This window comes from Rhinolophus hipposideros, assembly GCF_964194185.1.
Source record: "Rhinolophus hipposideros genome assembly, chromosome: 11".
NCBI classification, from domain to species: domain Eukaryota; kingdom Metazoa; phylum Chordata; class Mammalia; order Chiroptera; family Rhinolophidae; genus Rhinolophus; species Rhinolophus hipposideros.
In genome coordinates this window covers 50,763,539-50,783,483 of record NC_138057.1, presented here as the reverse complement: position 1 = coordinate 50,783,483, position 19,945 = coordinate 50,763,539, and the positions used below count along the sequence as shown (strand labels likewise).

The following is a 19,945-nucleotide window of genomic DNA, read 5'->3' as shown; positions in this document are numbered from 1 at the left end:
ACTTTACACGTGCTCAATAAATATTAGTTTTCTTTCCCTTCTTTTTAAACATTAAGAATTTACTGAGTCCCTTCTCTGACTTTCATGAGGGATAGATCATGAGGGAGTTTAGAACAAGTACAAGATGTGATTTTTCTGCTAATGTATTTATTTATTTATTTATTTATTTATTTATTTATTTATTTTCTTTTGTACTGTGGAAGGGGAACAAGACTTTATTGGGGAACAGTGTGTACTTCCAGGACTTTTTTCCAAGTCAAGTTGTCCTTTCCATCTTAGTTGTGGAGGGTGCCATTCAGCTTCAAGTTGTTGTCCTTTCAGTCTTAGCCGTGGAGGGCACAGCTCAGCTCCAGGTCCAGCCGCCATTTTTCTAGTTGCAGGGGGCACAGCCCACCATCCCTTGCGGGAGTCGAACCAGCAACCTTGTAGTTGAGAGGACGCACTCCAACCAACTGAGCCATCCAGGAGCTCAGTGGCAGCCCAGCTCAAGGTGCCGTGTTCAATCTTAGTTGCAGGGGGCACTGCCCACCATCCCTTGTGGGACTCAAGGAGTTGAACCAGCAACCTTGTGGTTGAGAGCCCACTGGCCCATGTGGGAATCGAACTGGCAGCCTTCGGAGTCAGGAGCATGGAGCTCTAACCGCCTGTGCCACCGGGCCGGCCCTTGATACTTGTTTTCAAAGTACAGTATTGATTTTCGAACAGAGGAGTGACATTTTACAAAATATAATTTCTCTATGTATTTAAAATGCTCTCGCTGTATAAAAGATGGATATGCAATCATCTTTTAAGGAAATATTTATGTGTTAAATGAGGTCTTTGATCTTGAGGACCACTGAAGTTTGGGTATAAGGTGGTGGTGGGGTCCTATTCTTCATCAGACAGTAATGGTCCTAGGTTTTTCTACCAAACCATGGAGTTACCAGAACGAAAACAATCTCTTCTAAGGAGAAAGAGTGCAATTCTTTGCCAGCTCCTATTCTTCATGTTTAATAAAACTCTAACATCCCATCTATATTAATTTTCTAGGACTGATCTTAGACAGGACCACAAATTGGGTGACTTACTTAAACAACAGAAATCTCTTTTGTCACATTTCTGGAGGATAGACATCCAAGATCAAGGTGGTGGCAGGATTGTTTCTTTTTCCTGAGGTCTCTCTCCTTTACTTGTAGATGGCCATCTTCTCCCTTTGTCTTCACATGACGGTCTTTCCTTTGTTTCCTTTGGTGTCCTGACATTAGTTATATTAGATTACTGCCCACCCCAATGACCTCTTGTAACCTTAATTACCTCTTCAAATACCCTATCTCCAAATACAGTCATCTTCTATAGTACTGAGGGTTAGGACTTCAGCGTATGAATTTGAGGGGAACATAATACCATCAGTCCATAATATTATCCCAGAAATTTGATCTTCCTTGATGTTATATTCATATATCTTGGATTCCTTCTTAAAGCATAAAGCTTTCAATATCCCAGCTCTAAATATTTTGTTTAAACATAAAAAAAAGGCAGACCTGAGTATTAAAGGCAATTTGAAAATACAGGAACGAAAATGTTACCTATAATCCCATTATCTAAACATGGCCCATGTTAATATTTTTTGATGTATTTTTATAAACTTTCTTTCCTATGGTGTTTTTTTAAAAAAACTTTTATTTATTTTAAGTGTATTTTTCCAGGACCCATCAGCTCCAAGTCAAGTAGTTGTTTCCATCTAGTTGTGGAGGGTGCAGCTCACAGTGGCCCATGTGGGGATCGAACTGGCAACCTTATTGGTAAGGGCACTGAACTCTAACCAACTGAGCTAACCTGCCACCCCTCCTATAGTGTTTTTACATAGTTCTATCCACTCAGCGATTTGGTTTTGGCTTTTTATACCTAACAGTAAAAAGCAAATGTTTTCCCACGTCCTGGCATGCTCTTTGTAAATGTTATTTATAAAGACTGCATAATATAGGATCTAGTAAGAATGTCATAATGTACTTAACCATTCCTCTATAGTCAGATATGTAAGATGCTTCCATTTTTTTGCTTTTATAAATAAAGCTGTGAGAAATGTTCTTTTCCACATAACAAATTTTCCATATTTAAAATTATTTCCTTAGGGCAGAGTATCAGAATTGCTTTGGATGAAAGGGGTTTACTATGACATTTTGTTTTCCAAAAGGTTTATGCCAATTTATATTCGTATTAGCCAAATAAGAGAGTGCCTCCTTTACTAAACACTGATTAGTACTGGGTAACATCATTATTTTTACTGTCTATTAATTTGATGGGCAAAATGCATAACATTGCTGTAACTTTTCTTTAAAAAATTATGAGTGAGGCAAAACATGTTTCTCTGTTGATTAGTTATATTCCCTCTTTCAGGAATTGTTGGTATGCTTTGTCTATTTATCTAGTAATTTCAGTGAAATTTCAGAATATCACAGAAATTTCAGTTCTTGTCAAAAAGGATAAAAACAAAACCCAAAACTCAACCCTGTAATTCGATCTTGCAGATAATTCTCTGATGTAGTTATTAGCATCCCCATTTGGCAAATGAGAAAACTAAGCAGGATGAGATTAAGCACCTTGCCTAAGGTCACACACTTAGATTCTTCTAGAACAAGGGTGGGCAAACTTTTGTGTAAAAGGCTAGAATGTAAATATTTTAGGCATTCTGGGCCACGTTACTTCTTTTGCAAATATTCAACTCTGCTATTGTAGTGTGAAAGCAGTCATAGATAATACGTAAATGTATAAGCATGGCTGAGGTCCAATAGAACTTAATATTAATACTAAAAGTTGAATTTCATATGTTTTATGTGTCATGAAATATTGTTCTTTTGATTTTTCTTTTAGTCCTTTAAAAATGTAAGAATCATTCTTAGCTAGTGGGTTGTATGAAATCTAGCCCACAGTAGGTGGGCTAGATTTAGCCCACGAGTTGAATGGTAGTTTGCTGACCCTTGCTCTAGAATCTAGGCCTTCCTGGATTCCTCTAGAACCCAAGTCTTAACCACTGACTACTGTTGTACAAGTACTGGTGTAGCCAAATAAAGTTCTTCCTGGTAATAATAGTTACTTATAATTCTTAGAGTAAAATTACTTTTTGAGGATTTTAACATGCAGTATCTTGCATGAACCCGACAATGCCTTATAAAGTATGCAGAATTTAGCTCTTTTATATAGATGAAGAAACAAGCTTACAAAGGGCAAGTTATTAATTAGTAGAGTTAGGAGGGAATGGACTTTTATAGAAATGAGGCACAATAGTATTACTAAGGAGTCTTTTTGGCTACTCTGCACAGGTCTCACACAGTGGCAGTATCATTCATTGTCTGTTTACTGATTCCAAAGGTCAGCATGCCCACAGCTCCGCTGGCTTTGGGCATAAACATATCTCAGAAACTGATGGTATATTCCAAATTATCATTGTCAAAATTGTCACTGTACTAATTTTTAGCCAAGCACAATAACATATGGTCTTCCGATCAACAACACTTCACACCTCTGGAGAAAAATCTTTATGAGAAGCCAAGTTCTAATTAGAAAGTGACTGGTTATATGTAACATAAGTTGGGTGATCTTTATGGCTAATGGGTATGGAGCAACCATCTCTATCTGCTAAAGATGGAGACCTGCTAAATGGACCAAAATGTTCCATGTGCTGGTCAGACCATCCTTTTCCTGACAAATTTTTGGTTAAGGTTCACTTCTTTTTAAAATTCTATACCCACCATTCCATTTCAGTTATCACATTCTTCAGGCAGGGCATAATGCATTTGACTATCATCATTTATTTAACTGCATAGATTAGACTTGAATTGTGATTAGCTTTATCCAGGTTGTGAAAATTCTGCTTTGGAATTTATACATCTTAATTCTATCTTCCTAAATCTCAGCCACCTAATACTGATTCTTTCTGAGATGGGCCTCGTCTAAGAATGATTGATTTTACCTACCTACTCACCTGTGTCCAGGCTTTAAAAACCAGGCTTGTGAGAATTTCTCTAGTGTATTTTCCATCCCATTATGCTCTCACTTTAGTCCAGCCAAGAGGACTTAAGCAAATAAAAACTGGTGGAAGGGATGGTGATGTTCTTTATTGTCAGGATGCAAAATCAGTTTCAGAGTCACTATCTCCGAGTCAGGCTGAGTGGAAAAGGGTGTTAGTGATATCCTTTAGGGGAAATTATTGTGAGATGATTCTATTGCATCCAGGTGGTAATGCCTACAGTGAGTTTTTAGGACTCTAATGCCCTTATTTTTTTCTCTGATTCTAAGTCCTAGGTAGGACTTCTCTCTTGATAAACAATAATTTAATGAAAGCACCCAGCACAGTATGCCTAGCACAGAAAGACAGATGTTTCTAAATATAACAGATGAAAAATCGAAGTCTGGATGGGTAACATACCTTTCACAAGGTCACAGAGCTAACACATGGACTCTGGTCTCTCTTTTCTTAATCTTCATTTAAAGCACCAGTATCGTTTCCGTGTAAAAAATTAAAACATAATAGATTATAGTCCCTTTTTACTAGCACCCTCAATCATAAACCATCTTTTCCTAAGAAATGGCTACTACTGTTATCAGGTTTGTATATATCCTTTTAGAATTGTTTTCTTGTGCTCTTTCCATTAAGTTTTTGCCTCTCAAGTGTACTTTTATCTTTTACTCTCCCACTTTTCTATAAAGCAGGAATACACAAAGGGGGAAGACTATACTGAGCGGACACAATCCTAGCTCACTGTCAAAAGGGGAGAGATAAGATACATCTACATATTAAGGTTTATTCGTTAAAGGTGCAGCCTGAGCTTTCTTTGATCAATTCAGATGAATAACAAAGGCCTTCCTTGAGCAAGACTTCCTTAACAGTCTTGTTAAAGTTTCAATTGTTTTTCATCACTTAATTTAGCCTACAACCAGTCTATTAGTAACCAGCAAGTTAGTAATTAGCATCATGCCCTGCACAAAGATCAGCACCTGTTAACTCCCTTCCCACCTCACTTAGACCTGTTGTGCCCAACAGGTACATACAGGATGTGAAAATAATTACGAATGTTTATTGAGGATTTACTGTGGCAAGCAGGTACTTTAATCTCATTTAATTTTCGTAACTTGGTGAACCGGTGTTATTACAAAGGGAAGCTCGGATTGAGGTAAGGCTTGCTGGACTCCAAAGTCCATGTATCCAGGCAGTCTGGGTGGGACACTGCTTTTGAAGATCAAATAGGCCGGCCAGTAAGTGATAAAATACTTTAAACTCTAAAACACTGCATTACAATTATAAACCACTATCTCCCCCTTTATACGTAATTCCTGGAATTAAAACAGGTGAGATCTTTTTGAGAGTATTATTATTTGGAGATAGAAAATCTGGTTTGGGTCTCCTGAGAAACGGAACGAACATCTCTAAGCTGTTCTTCACGCTCAAAACGGACAATTCCTGCCTCAAAGGGTTGATTGTATGATTTAATAAAAACAGTGTATAAACGGCTGACATAGAGTAGGCGTTCAGTAAATGTTGTCTTTTCATGCAAAAGGGGATTAGGAATGCAGAATTCGACCTCACATTTAACAAGACCAGAAGCTGTGTGGCCCTACTGTCCCGTGGCGATTCTTCTTGAAGCCCTCTCCGTGCCGCGGGTACGATGGTGGGCCGTTGGTGTTTTCCCGCGCAGGGGACAGGGCGGAGCGCGAGCCCGGGAATGTGGGTGTGGGAACCTACCCCCCGCCGTACTCCATCTCCAAGCAGGAACCACCCTCAGCCACCTGGTAGGCAGCATCCACTGGTATTGGTCTAAGATGCTACTAGCCCTGTCAGTTTGCTGTCTCCGCCTTCCCGGCACTCTTAAACGCACCGCATATGAATCCCAGAGCAAAAGGCTGCGCTGCTGGGTGCCTTTGCTGTACAGCAGGTAGGAGTCGAAGTGCCCTCGCGCAACATTTGTTGCCTTGAGTGGTTGGATCGCATCACGTGATGCGAGGAGGTCGGCCGTAGGGAAGCGACTTGTGGTGCCTTGTGAGGTCATCACAACGCGACAACGAGCTGCAGTGGTGGGCATCCTGGATGCGGTGAGTAGTACGCTCCTCATGACTCCGAGTACGAGAAACCCCGTAAAATCTCCCTTATTTGCTCCATCCCCCGCCTCGGCAATGCAGGTCTCTCTTCCCGTTCCTTTTGGGGGCGGCCAGAGGAAGCGACGCGCCCCGTGGGCGGGCTGATGAGCCGTGCACGAGCGACGCGTAGCGGCTCCGCCTTCGCTCGTGACGTAGAGGTCACGTGACGGACCGGGCCGCCTCTGCCGCCGCCGCCGCTTTGTAAGAGGCACATTGGCAGGTAACGAGCGGCGGCGGCGGCTGCGGTCCTGAGTCCAGCGTGAACAGCCCGGTAATTGGCACCCTCTTTCTCTCCTTCCCTGTTCTAGGGCCCTAAGCGCTGCAGCGTGCCCTTTCTAGTTCTGGGTTCAGCCCTTCTTTCCTCCAGCTCCTTTCATAGTGCCCTAGCGCCCACCCGTGAGGACCGGGCCGAAGCTTCCCTCGCCAGTTTCATGAGTCCTAAGTATGGCCAGGCCCGGGCGCCCTCCTTCCTCTCCCCGGCAGGTTGACCTGTGTGTCTTCTAGCCTAACCCGGTCCTAGTTGGCCCGACCCCACCTAGCCCCAAGGGGCGCCTTCCACCCCCGTTCGGGTTGCGGTCCTGGAGGGTGTGGTTTTCTTTCCCACTTCGGTCCCTTCCTGCCTGTCCGCTGGAGCTCCCGCGCCACGCAGACGCTCCCCATCCTGACCATCTTTCCGTTTTCACGCCTGTCGCTCGCTCGTCCTGGGGTTGGACCTCCTAGAGCCCAACTTCTGCGCTCTCTAGCCTTTCTCGGCTTACCCGGTGGCATACTTCAACTCTTACTTCTTTTTCATTCGGGAAGGCTTTGGTGTCAGACTCTGGGGACTCAGTTTTCTCCTCAGTCCCGGTTCTTGTTGTCTGGTTGTGTCACAGCTCTTTAATGTAGGTTTGAGAGCGCTTTGTAAAACTAAAGCGCTTTCTATTGTAATGCGTATTCAAAATGTCATTACATCTTAGTTTGCCTCTGAATCAACATTCTCACTTGGCTTTCCCACCTTTTCCCCTGGGTTTTTAATCTGTTAATTGCCCAGGCATCTCAAGTGCCACCACCTTGATCTCTTATCCTGGCTCTCTCTAGGAGTTGATCCCATCATCGTTACTGTTATTTTCTGTTTGACATTATCTTGTTTACTATCACCTCCGTTGGATATTGTTACTACTTATATCCAAAGTAGATGGTCTGCTAGTATTTAGGCTATCTTTCTTCAGCACCTATGTGTCCTAACAATTGAGAACTTTTTTAAGGTCTCCGTAAGGTATCCAAAAATCATCTTTTATTTGAAGGGCATACAATAAACTTTTTGAGTTAACCCAGTAGTTTTATATTTTATTTTCCTTTATGATAGCACTTTTTAAATCAAAAAGTGTTCCTCACCTTTTGCCATGAAATGTGCGTCCTAAAAAGGTGTCAGTTTGTCTAATAAAGGTGGAAGGAAGATGGACGTAATACCTGAGCTCTCCTGTATCCTAGGCGTTGGGTGCTTCGATTGGTGTGGTGTCTGTCTTGTTTCAGGAAAGGGATTAATTCCACTCTCTTTAGATGATAGAGTCTTCCAGTACACCAACATCACCTAACTGCTTGCAAGGCCCCTTGGCTAGGTTAGGGCCATCTCCTTATTGCTGTGAAGGTTTCTCTTACCTATCAGGCAGAAATGATTAGTTTCCCACACGACTATTCCGCTTGCCTCTAGTGAGTTCCTTCTGATTGTTTTCTCCTTATGGCTAGTTCACATGTGTAATGAGATTTCTTCCCACCCCTGTCCTGCTTGTTTCCCACAGCTCTGATTTCCCCTTTTTGCTTCCTTGTTCCCTCTGACCCTCGATAATTAAGAAACGATTTAGAGAAGGGAGGTTTTGTTATGATTGAAATATGGCTGGAAATGATGGCATGGGAATGAGGCCATGGGAAAGGTTGTGGTAATTGCCTCTCCTGCCTGTTTCCTGCTGCTCTGGTTTCCTCTGGCCTCTCTCTTTAAATGTGGGCTGGACCAGCGCAGTCACACTGAGCTGCCTTTAGAACAAGGCTGGAACAACAATAACACCTCTGCTTCCCTTTCCTGGTAACTAACTGGTGCAGCCTGTGCAGTGTTCACCGGGAGTGTCTCATGGTATTAGCCTGAGTGACTTTTATTGTTTGAGAAGAAATAGTAGGAGAACATGGAGAAGAATAGGTTTACTTGATTATGTGCTTGTCTTGATGGGAACTGGTTGATAACTGGACTCCCTTCAGTATAAGCTACATGTAGAAAGTATAAACCAGTCTTGAAGATTTGAACTAGTTTGAAGTGAAGCCTTCAGTTTGTAAATGTTGGCTTTGAAGTGTTCATTCCCAAGTCCTTTTTTAAAATGATGACTTATATATATTTTTTTGGTTATAAGACTTTTTTTTGGGGGGGGTGTAAATATGTTATGAAGGATTAATTAATGCCTGCTCAAAAGAAGCAGTCTGCATGAATTCACAGACTGAAGTTCCTCTGCTCTTAAACAAATCCCTTATTTTAATTCTCTTTGTGAGGGAAGCCGTAGGTCAGCCAATATCAGTTAGCTGTTAACTTCAGTAAATGGAGTGTCCTTTAAAAGTTGAGTTATGGCACCTGTGGTGTTGACTGATGATGTAGTGAATTACTGATAAATCTTAGAAGCAGCTGTTTTTTTCTTCTTTATTCCACAAAAAAGTAAGTTGATGAGCTGTAACTTGAAGGGAGGCAAACAGAGGGAAGACTTACAGGGAATATCACCATATAAGCCTGTGGTAGGTTTTGAAATAATTCACCCAGCTATCAAGTATTTAGGGATGGAATCCTTTTTCTTTTTTTAAGTCCAAGAGCTAAATCAGGTTTGCTCAGACAATTATAATGCAAATTATATAGTGATATTTCCTACTTTTTTTTAGTTTTCTTAACAGTGTTTCTCTAAAAGATGCTGCATAGCCTATACTTTTAAATAAAGTAAATTATTTTAGTTTTGAAATTTCTTGGCATAGGTTTTGAAGACCAGGTTTGTGAATTTCTGGCTGACATAGCACGTGTACTAGAGTGAGTTTCAATTTTCAGATAACTCATCGTACTGGAGTTAAGAGCAAAACTGAATTGGAACCCAGTTAACTATGGAATTAATTTATAAAATTGGGCTTGGATTAAGGAGTAGGTGTTTCATTTAAGACTAGGTTCTGTGCACTACTTTTAACAGGAATGTGATGCTTGTTTTGGGACCCTAAAAGTAATAGAATATATATTTGATTGGGTCTAAAACTTTAAAAAGTTTCGTTATGAGAATACTGGGGGTGCCAAAAAATGTATATAACTGGACACTTTGGTCAGCGTTGCTCAAGCAGTAGTTTGCCCTAATCAGAAGTGTCTGGACACTCACTGATAACCACTTTGAGCACCTCTTGTAATTGCAGAAGTCAAACGTGACTTGTATTCATCTTTTGTTATCAGTATATACTGAATATTAACAGTTTTAATAGTTTTCCTTTCTTAAATTGTGTATGCATTTTTTAGCACCCTCTCTATTGTCAAAAATTTATAGGGGGAGAATTTCATTTGGATTTAGACCCGGTGCTTAACTTTGTTTTTTGCTATTTAGTGTTATGATTAACCTGTGTGTTTTTTTAATTTTTATTGGGGAATATTGGGGAGCAGTGTGTTTCTCCAGGGCCTATCAGCTTCAAGTTGTTGTCCTTCAGTCTAGTTGTGGAGGGCGCAGCTCAGCTCCAAGTCCAGTCGCCGTTTCCAATCTTTAGTTGCAGGGGGCGCAGCCCACCATCCCATGTGGGAATTGCCTGGCAATCTTGAGAGCCTGCGCTCTAACCAACTGAACCATCCGGCCCCATTAGCCTGTTTTTTAAGTAAGATGTCACATAGGAACTTTCTCACTTGTATGTACATACACAATCCAGTAATACTTAATATGGGCAATTGACTCAGATTTTTTACATTATAGTCTCAATCTTCTCATCGAATCAGTCCTAGATAGTTATACCTATGAAGACTTTTTTGGAAGCTCAGAGTTCTTGTTAATGATGTCTTTCTCCCTCACTGCCTTCTTTAATTCTCTCCACTCTCACCCTTTCTCTTTTTCTCTTATTTTTCTCTTTCCCTTGTTTTCTCTTCATTCTCTCTCTCCTTTTTTTTTTTTTTTTTGCCTCCTGTCCCTTCACCTCATTACAGAAACACTCTGAACACTCACTCAGAACTAACTGAAGAGGTTGTAGGCCTTCTTATTCTACTTGCCACCATAACATGCTGCTTCCCAAGCAAGCAGAGGAAAATCTAAACTATCTTTGCAACTACATGGGCTTGCGCAAGTATATAATGCTATCTGTGTTGTGTGTGTCTACCTGTCATGTTTCCCTGAAAATAAGATCTAATCGGAAAATAAACTGTAACATGCTTTTTCAGGATGACATCCCTGAACATAAGCCCTAATGTGTCTTTTGGAGCAAAAATTAATATAAGACCCGGTCTTATTTTCGGGGAAACACAGTAGCTGGAATGTGTGTTCTTTGAAGGATGGGATTTTTCATTTGATAACAATGTTTAGCATTGTGAAATCATTGAAGGAGAATAAGTGGGCTTAAAAAGTTTAAGTTTATCTGAAATGGGGGTAGAAAAAAATGATGGGCTTTTAGGATTGATTGATAGGCCTAACTTTAAATTGTTTTCTAGACTAAACCAGTCCCGCCTCCCTTTTTCTCAAATTAATTTACAAATTTCCAATTTAGAGTAGGTTTTTTGGGTCAGCCTAGCTGGCAGTATTTTGCCTAAGAAAATCCTTTGAGGAAATTTGAAAAAATTAAAAAGAAAGTAAAAATGACTTATGGTTTAACGTTTTAGTATAAGTCCTTACTCTCTTTTCTTTACATAAAGTATATACTTTTTAAAAAATCTGAGAAGAAGGTATATGAGGTGTGAAAACACATGTAGAGTTTTCAGAAACAAGAATAAAATGACCAACCAAGGAATAGAACATTATGGCTTTCTAAAACTCCCCTGTGTATACCATATCCCAAGACATTCCTTTCCCTCTTTCCCAGAGGTAACCATTATCCTACATTTTGGATTAATTTTTTTGGAATAATTTTTATTCCATATATATATGTATCCAAAAACAATATATAGTTTAATATTGCCCATTTTCAGACTTGATCTAAATGGAATTTTATGATCTTCTGATATTTCATTCTCTTACATGTTTTAGATTTATCAGTGGTTGATTTTTTATAGCTATCAATCATTTTCAATCGTATGATATTCCATTGTAAGGATATGCCACATTTTATTCTATTGTGATGATCTTTATCTCAGTTCCAATTTTTTGTAATTACAAATTATATTTGTTTTCTTGTGAACGTTTGTATACCCCCTCTCCCACCAAAACAAACTGATTTCTCAAGAATGCGCGTGCATACAAACTCATACACACACACACACACACACACACACACACACACACACTCACACACTACTTCCCCGAAAATAAGACCTAGCCGGAAAGTCAGCTCTAATCGTATTTTGGAGCAAAAATTATTATAAGACCCGGTCTTATATAGGACCTGGTCTCATAGTAAAATAAGACTGGGTCTTATATTAATTTTTGCTCCAAAAGACTCATTAGATCTGATTGTCCAGCTAGGTCTTATTTTCAGGGAAACACGGTAGCTGTGCTAATCAGCATGTGAGGCTGGCCTCTAAGCCCTCTGCCAGTTTAGGGGCATCCTATGAGGAGGTCAGACACACAGCGTTGAGGAGTGGCAATTGATAGCACACCCTGAGAAGAGAGACAGAAGAAAGCTATAAAATTACACTTAAGAACTCAAGCTGCTGTTAAGTAGGGCTATTTAGTATATTGTCAAGTGACCCTAAAATGCCACAGTTGTTATGGAAATTGAGTAGAGAGTAATTGCTGTTTACATTGAGGGACAGAAAATGAGAAAATCAGGAGTATGTTTATTATACTGTTGAGAAAACATGCTGGTGGAAGGCGGCAAAAAAGCAGGTGCAATTTGGGAGAATGGCAGGGCCAATGTGACCAAAGTGTAGGAATTGGAAAGAAATAAAGAGCTCGTATTTTATTGAGGAGTTGGTTTGTGAACAGAAGTTGATGGGTTTTAGAATATTCTAGAAGATTAAACTGCACCTTGTCATCAGTTTCACAATTTACATTGTTCAGGCAGGTAAATAAGGGCATGAAGTTTCAGTGAACTAGAGAGGAGGCAATTATTGATAATGGTAATTGATAAAGGTGTCTTATAACTGCCGGGTTATATATATGACATTGACATAATCAAAACTAGTACTGGACAAGGTCTACCAACTTATTCCTAGAAGACAAGGAAGAGGCTTTAAATACAATGACCCTTAATTCAGTTGATGGCAGAGAGACTGTAAAGGAAGGCATAGGTATAAGGCCTTAAAGCCTTTATGATTTAAATGTACGTGGGAAGAAATGGTGGCATTAAAAGATTGGCTTATAAGATTTGAGCTCTGGAACACTTGAAAAATATAGGTTATCTGGAAAATTTTGGAAATTTTCGAGAGATTTGGATGAATTTCATTGTAGGTGTAGACAGTCAGATATAGTCTTAATCTTTGGAGAGACACAGGTCTTTAAGAGCTTTTGCTTTGAAATTGGAGGTAATTATTGATGCTACGCAGTAGAGCATACAATTTCTGTTGGAGGAGATGGTGCTCAAGAAGTGAACAATTTTACTTTTCGGGTGGGAGAAGGATGTGATGCTGCTGAGGATTTGAGAATAGAACCAGGATGGTATGGTGTCTGATGTCTGAGAAGCCAACGGAAGAAAGTGATGAAATGTGTTGAATGCTAGAGACAGATGAAAGAAAGCAAACAGAAGAAAGATTTGGGCCATTTGCCATTTTCCTAAATTAGGAGGAGGTGGTCCATGGTGATCTGGGGAATAGCATTTTTCCTATTGGAGTGATTGGATGATGGAAACCAGACTGAAAGTTAAGGGGATGTGTAGTGAGGAAATGGAGGCTGTGAGTGTATTCTTTTTGAGAAATACAACATAAGTAGTTGTTGCTTACAAGATAGAACATGCAGTTTCCAAGAGTGCTTGGAAGGTCATTTTTCTAAGCCTTTGTTTTTTGAGATTAATTTGGATGTGTGTAGAAAATAGTTGAGCAGGTTTTATACACATACTGTGAGAAGAAAAAGGATATGAGATATTTTCTCAATAATAGTGGTGAAAGATTTCCTCATCAAGGAATTTTGTATTTGGTATTTGAATGAAAACTGAAACTGGTGCATAAGTCACAGGTATGTTAACATTTAATTGGATTGCATGACTGTGCCTTGATACATTCTTCAAGTAACTGACATTTTAAAAAAAGTTGCTTTTGGGGGCTGCGGGATGGCTCTGTTGGTTAGAGCAAAAGCTCTCAACAAGGTTTCCGGTTTAAATCCCTGCATGGGATGGTGGGCTGCGCCCCCTGCAACTAAGATTGAAAAGGGTGACTGGACTTGGAGCTGAGCTGCGCCCTCCACAGCTAGATTGGAGGACAGTGACTTGGAGCTGATGGGCCCTGGAGAAACACACTGTTCCCCAATAGTCCCCAATAAAATTTACAAAAGAAAAAAAAATGGCTTTTGGCATGAGTGAAACGGTAATAAGGATGCCACTAGAGTAAAACAATGCTTAAAAAAATTACTCAAGACTATATTCTGGACACATGAGGAAAGTTGAAGAATTGTAATGAAAAACTGGGTCTGAAGTACTTTAAAAAATTGGTATTTATATTTTTGGCTTGTAGCAATAGCTAGAGGTGATAGCTGTCTTGGGATAGCTTAATAATATACTGAGCTTTTATAAATCAGTTGTGAAATATTTGTATAACGTAACAATTGAGAACCAAATGGTTCATGCATAAAGGTGAAAAATAAGAATAACTTGAAACATTTTATGTTACCTATCTTGAGTAAGAAAGATTTATAAAGTTTTGTCTGTTGTGAAAGTAAAGTTGGTATTTAATCACTTTTAGCAGTAATGTCCAATTTGCCGTATGAGAATGGTTAGCAGGGATACCACTTTACCCAAAAACCAAAACAAATTAGGGTGAGATAATGGATCAACACTTTCAATGATTATGAGTTGAACTATGTGACATTTTGAGTGGTGTGTATATGTGATATTTCCTGAAGTTCTTTTCATACCTTGGAGGTTGGAGATTTTCTTGTGTTGAGTATTGTTAATGGTTTTTCTGTGCTTGAAAATAAGCAAGAGTTAAACTGACATTACGGTTTGGATAATGTTTTGTCTTAGAGTATACGAATCATTTTTGATCGTTGTGACTGGTTGTGGTTAGTATGACTTGACTAAATAAAAGAAAGATTTATCTTACTGAACTTGTATCCTTATGAATGGTGAGGGAGATTAGCTTATAGTTTGACACCTTCCTTCCCCCTTCTTTTTAATTAAAAAAATTTTCAATTACAGTTGATATTCAAGATTGTATTAGTTTCAGGGGTACAGCATAGTGGTTAAACATTTATATAACTTACGAAGTCATCTACTGATAGATAAGCCTAGCACCCACCTGGCACCATACATAGTTACTGTAATATTGTTGACTATATTCGCTGTGTAATCCCTTCCCCTTTCTGACTGGGTCTTAAGAAAGAAGCCAAAGGGAGGTGACTTCCTGCTTTTATCCCTTTCTCTGTGAAGGCCTTGGGACAGAGCAACTAGTTGAGAAGTTAATCTTGCTCTGATGGATGTGGAGCTGGAAGATGGGGGCAGAATGGGAGTGAGGGTGCAAAGACAAAAAATTTATAAAAGTATGTCTTTAACAGAGACTAAGATTATTGTTGGCATTAAATCTGTCCTAATGACTCTCAGATTGGATTTCTTCAAGAGAGGATAGGTGGGGACTAATGTAGGTGCACAGGGTTGGGGAAGAGCCATGTTAATTAAACTAGGTTTTAAGGATAGAAGAACTTGAGATGGGAACATTCAGTTGGCAATTTTAAAACATTTAAAAAATTTTTAATCTGGCAATTTATGACCAACTTTTTGTTAATACCCAGGAAAATAGGCCCTTTCCTTTTCTTCTTTTCCTCCTTTTATGCCTGATACAATGTGTGCTAATATTAGTGGATGCTTGCAGATGGCTATGATTATCTCAATCCCACAGACTAACATAGAAGTCATTCTGCAACCTGCTGAATATCAAAAAATGTTTGAGGCCTTAGTCTGTGTAAGTCTTTGGGTGGAAAGCCCTCCTCCAAAAAAAAGACAGTGAATCAGTGATTAAAAACAACGCAGATGGTTTTAAAATAAATTACAAGGAAATAACTTGAAAGATTGCATTGTCCTTGGGTTCAGAAATTATTTTAGGAAAGTAGCTGTACTATGTTGCCCAGAAGTCATGAAGATATATACGTAAATGCTGCCACTTTTGTGCAAGAGAACAAGGACAAGAAAGAAAACACAATGAGATGATTTATTTAGGAAAGCAAGTTCCTAGGTATGTCCTGGAATTTGAATAGATTCAGACTAATTTCCCACATCACCCATCCCATGGCTTCAATAACTGATGTAGAATCAGAAAAAGTTAAAGCATGTTTATTGTATTGTATTGCCAAAGAAAAGTGTTTATTGCATGTTAGAAAGCACTTAATACCAAAAAGGCTTGGAGCCAAAAACAGGTTGGCCCCTAAAGTTTTCTTTTATATTCCCATAATACTCAATTCCTCAGCAGAACATAATAATTGAGTTGCTATAATTATAACGCTACCTCGCGTTTGCATAGTTTATATATGTTCATGTCCAATGGTAAAAGCATGATACAGCCATTTCTAGAGGAGCAGAAGGATGCAAAAGAAACAGAAGACATTGGAAGGATATTCAGTAAACTGTGAACAGTGGTTATTTTGGTGTGGTTTTGTTTTCTTCCACTTTTCAATATTTTTTTGGAACTTTGTGTAACGACTGTGTAACTTATGTGGGTAAAATAATAAAGGTGAAATTGCACTGCTTTCAGCTTTCTCATCTTTCAGTTTAAACCACACAGGATCAAAACTTTCATCTAAAGTTCTTTGAGGGCCTTGATTTTCAAACTTTAGTGTGCATCAAGTCTTCTTTAAACAATTTCTGGGTCAGTAAGTCTGGGGTGACCTTGAGAATTTGCATTTGTGACCAGTTGTCAGGTGATACCTGTGCTAATGGTCCAGAGCAGTGGTTTGACATCCATGCGGCACGTCAGTAACTTAGAGCATTTAAAAAAACAATTGAGATATACCATAAAATTCATCCTTTAAATTATACAATTCAGTGGGTTTTAGTATATTCACAAGGTTGTGCAAACCACTATTTTTAGAACATTTTCATCACCTTCCAAACAACCCATACCCATTAGCAGTCACTGTCCATTCTTTCTTCCTCCCAGCCCATGGCAACCATTAATCTACTTTTCTGTCTCTGTGGATTTGCCTATTCTGGACATTACATATAAATGGAATAATACAACATACATATGTGGTCTTTTGTGAGTGACTTCTTATACTTTATTATGTTTTTCAAGGTTTATCCATGTTGTAATGTATATCAGAACTTTGAGTACTTAAATAATGGGCCATTGTATGGTGATACTGCATTTTGTTTATTCATTCAGCTGTGGTTGGACATTTGGGTTGTTTCTGCTTTTTGGCTATTGTGAGTAATGCTGCTATGAACATTCATATGCACTTCTCTGGATGAACATGTGTTTTCATTTCTCTTGGGTATGTACCTGGGAGTGGAATTGCTTGGTTATATGGTAACTATGTTTAACTTTTTAGGAACTGCTTGGATAACTTTTAAAAACAATGTTTGGTGTCTGGGTTCTATTCTGAGCAGCTCTGATTTTAATAGGGTCTGGGTTCATTTTTTAGAAGTTCCTTAAGTGATTGTACTCTGCAACCAGGGATAGTGATAGATGATTCACTAATCTTTATTTGATGATGAGAATTTCCTGATGTTTCTGGAGATACTATCACTAAACATTTGGACATGGATAGAATGGCACATTTAGCTAATGTGTATGCTGTCAAACCTGGGTTGATACTTTCTAGTGTTTCATGGAGTAGCGGTTTTTTTTCTGGGCTCCTCCTAACTTGTTTTACCATCCTATTGGTTCTCCCGGCCCCCTGTGCCACCAAAGGATCAGAACATGGAAGGAGATAATAGCACAATTATCCAGTAGAGGCATACCTCAGTTTATTGCGCTCCACAGGTGCTGCATTTTTTTTTTTTTAAACAAATTGAAGGCAAGACCCTCCACCAGCAAAAAAGATAATGACTTGGTTTATTGCAATGCTCGCTTTATTGCAATGCTCGCTTTCTTATGGTGGTCTGGAGCCAAAACCACACTATCTCCAAGGTATGCCTGTAATTCCGTGTTGCCAAAGCCTGTAAGGAACTCGGAAGGTTTCAGAAATGGAGATTTAAAGCAAAAAGCAAACTAGCTGTGCCACTCTGTATGTGGGTGGGTACAAATTCCTGGGGGAGCAGGACCAGAGAATAATACATAGGGAGGTGGACAGAATTTTATAGAAGTGGAGAAAGAAAAAAAGGAAAAAGAACAAGAGAGAAAGAGAGACTGTTTAAGAATCATTGCTGGATTTATGAGGAAGCTATTAATCCTATATTGTAGTAAGTGGACGATTTATAGAAAATCTATTTTAATCTGGTTACAGTCTGTTTTTTTAATTAAAAAATTTTTAAAATTAAACCCTTTACTAGTCCTTGTCTATGAAGTATAACCCTCTGTTGAAGGTGTTTGGTATTATTAGGTAGGTAATTGTAATCTAAAGTACAGTATTCCCATAATTCGATAGGTCTTATGAAATGCTGTCTAGTGTATGCCTTTTTGGGGGAAGAGAAATGCGTATTAGAAGGAGGGCTTAAAACTGGTCATGAATTATGAGGGACTTTTCAAGGGATAGGAGGCCAAAGAATAGCTGCTGAGCTAGGATTTAGAGTCAAGAAATCAGCAAAGAGCCGGACCGATGTATGGAAACATCCATAGGCAATTAAATAAAATTTTCCTCCATGATTTTAGTTAACCTGAAAGAGAAATATGACTATACCAAATTATTTTTGATGTCCTTATGTTCAAAAGTTCGTCAGCACTCATCTTTTCCATGGACAGATTATACACACAGAATGGCAGGTAACACGGTAGTTCCCTTGTCAGCCAATCCTGGGTGTAGGGGAGTTCACCCTTGTCCACCAGCTGCTTGAGGCCTGATCCTGCCCTCAGCAGCTGTGGAGAATAAAAGTATCAGCTTGGTCAGCTCCTGGCATGCAGGGCACAAGTAGTTGAGCTGCATGCAATTGGGTCTCGCACTAGAGTTCCTTGGACTTCTAGCTGCCTTGCCCTCTGCTGGGTAGGGGATATAGACTTCCTCTTGCTGGCTGCTCTGGCCTCCCATATCAGTTGAGGTTCTTAATGTAAACCAATCCTGTTCTCCGTAGTAATGAATAAGTGTCTTTCCTGTGCAGAGAATAATGGGTATTTTTTTAATTAGAAAAAGCAAGAACACAGACTGGAAGTTAAACAAAAATAATAAAACAGAACTAGTAACAAAAGCATTACAATGCAGAGCTGAAGGGAGCGCCTGTGGGATTCTGAAAGGTTGGAATGTTAGGTGAGGTTCTGACTCCAAACCAGAGCTTTCGCATCGGATGTGAACAATGTAGGTGATGCCCACGTTAGTCATGATGTTTTAAAGAAGAGGAAGCTGCGTTGGAGTTTGTTGTATGTATAACTGAACAGTTAACCATTTAGCATAGAATAGTGGTTAAGAGCACACACTGGGGAGGCCAGATGGCCAGGGTTTGAGTCTTGGCTTTACCATTTTACTAGCTGTGGATTCTCTATGTCTTAGTTTCCTGTCTGTAAAATGGGAGTAATATTTCTGTGTACCTCAGAGTGTTATTGGGAGGGTTAATATGTGTCTGGCACATAGTAAACAGTAAGTGTTTGCTACTGTTATCATTACTTACTAGACTTAGGCTTTTGGGAATGAATGAGTAAATCCCTCATAAGATAGTCCCAGCGCCAATGGCCTCAGGACTAAGTGAACAGCCTCTCTGTGAACATCCTTTTTTTCCTGTGAGCATTACCTCCCCCACCCCGCCACCGCAAGCCGTTGTTTCTCAGTTCTCAGTCTAGTTGTGTAGGACACAGCTCCCTGGCCCATGCTGGTATTGTGAGCCTTGCACCCCCCCTCCCCGCCCCTAGCTGAGGCATTCGGTCGCTGGTTGGCTGCTCACAGCAGTTCACGGTAGTTCTTGCCGGCCACTCACAATAGCTGCCAGCCACTCACGCTGGCTGCTGGCCACTTACGCTGGCCACCGGCCGCTCATAGCAGCACATGCTGACCTCGGGCTGCCCAGGTTCAGGGAGAGCCGTTGTTCACATCCTAGTTATAGAGGGTGCAGCTCAGTGGCCCATGTGGGAATCGAACCGGTGACTTTGGCGTTAGGAGCACGGCTCTCCAACCACCTGAGCCACCCGGCTGACCCTCTGTGAGCATTCTTGATGGAAACTTGCTTCTTGAACATAAATTGTATATTCTGTTTTTAGTGATCAAGTCCTTAGCTGAGTAAGTAATTCATGTTACCTGAATTAATTATATTTTGTTTGAAAAAAAAAAAAAGACATTCACTTTGCTGTTTCTGGAGTACAAATTTATTTGATGCTGTAGATGAGATACTCTGCACTATTGTGTGAACCTCCTGGTTTTAGAGGTATCTTCCAGTGCAGACACTTGGTGACACTATCTTAAAAAAAGCCCTTTGATGCTTTCACCAAAACCTTGCAGTT

The 19,945-nt window shown here is 39.7% G+C and overlaps 1 protein-coding gene across 7 annotated transcripts in view; it reads left to right on the top strand.

The window, feature by feature from the left end:
* The first annotated feature begins 5,975 nt into the window (after window positions 1–5,975).
* The window catches only part of UBAP2 (ubiquitin associated protein 2), a 102,838-nt gene continuing 88,868 nt past the window's right edge, over window positions 5,976–19,945 (top strand). For 2 of the 7 annotated variants that reach the window (XM_081065430.1, XM_081065429.1), the window contains exon 1: window positions 5,976–6,066. The gene's annotated coding sequence lies outside the window, so the exon portion shown is untranslated. Of the gene's footprint in view, window positions 6,067–6,308; window positions 6,383–19,945 lie in introns of those variants that run through there. The other 5 variants (XM_081065428.1, XM_081065427.1, XM_081065431.1 and 2 more) reach the window with 5 other exon arrangements.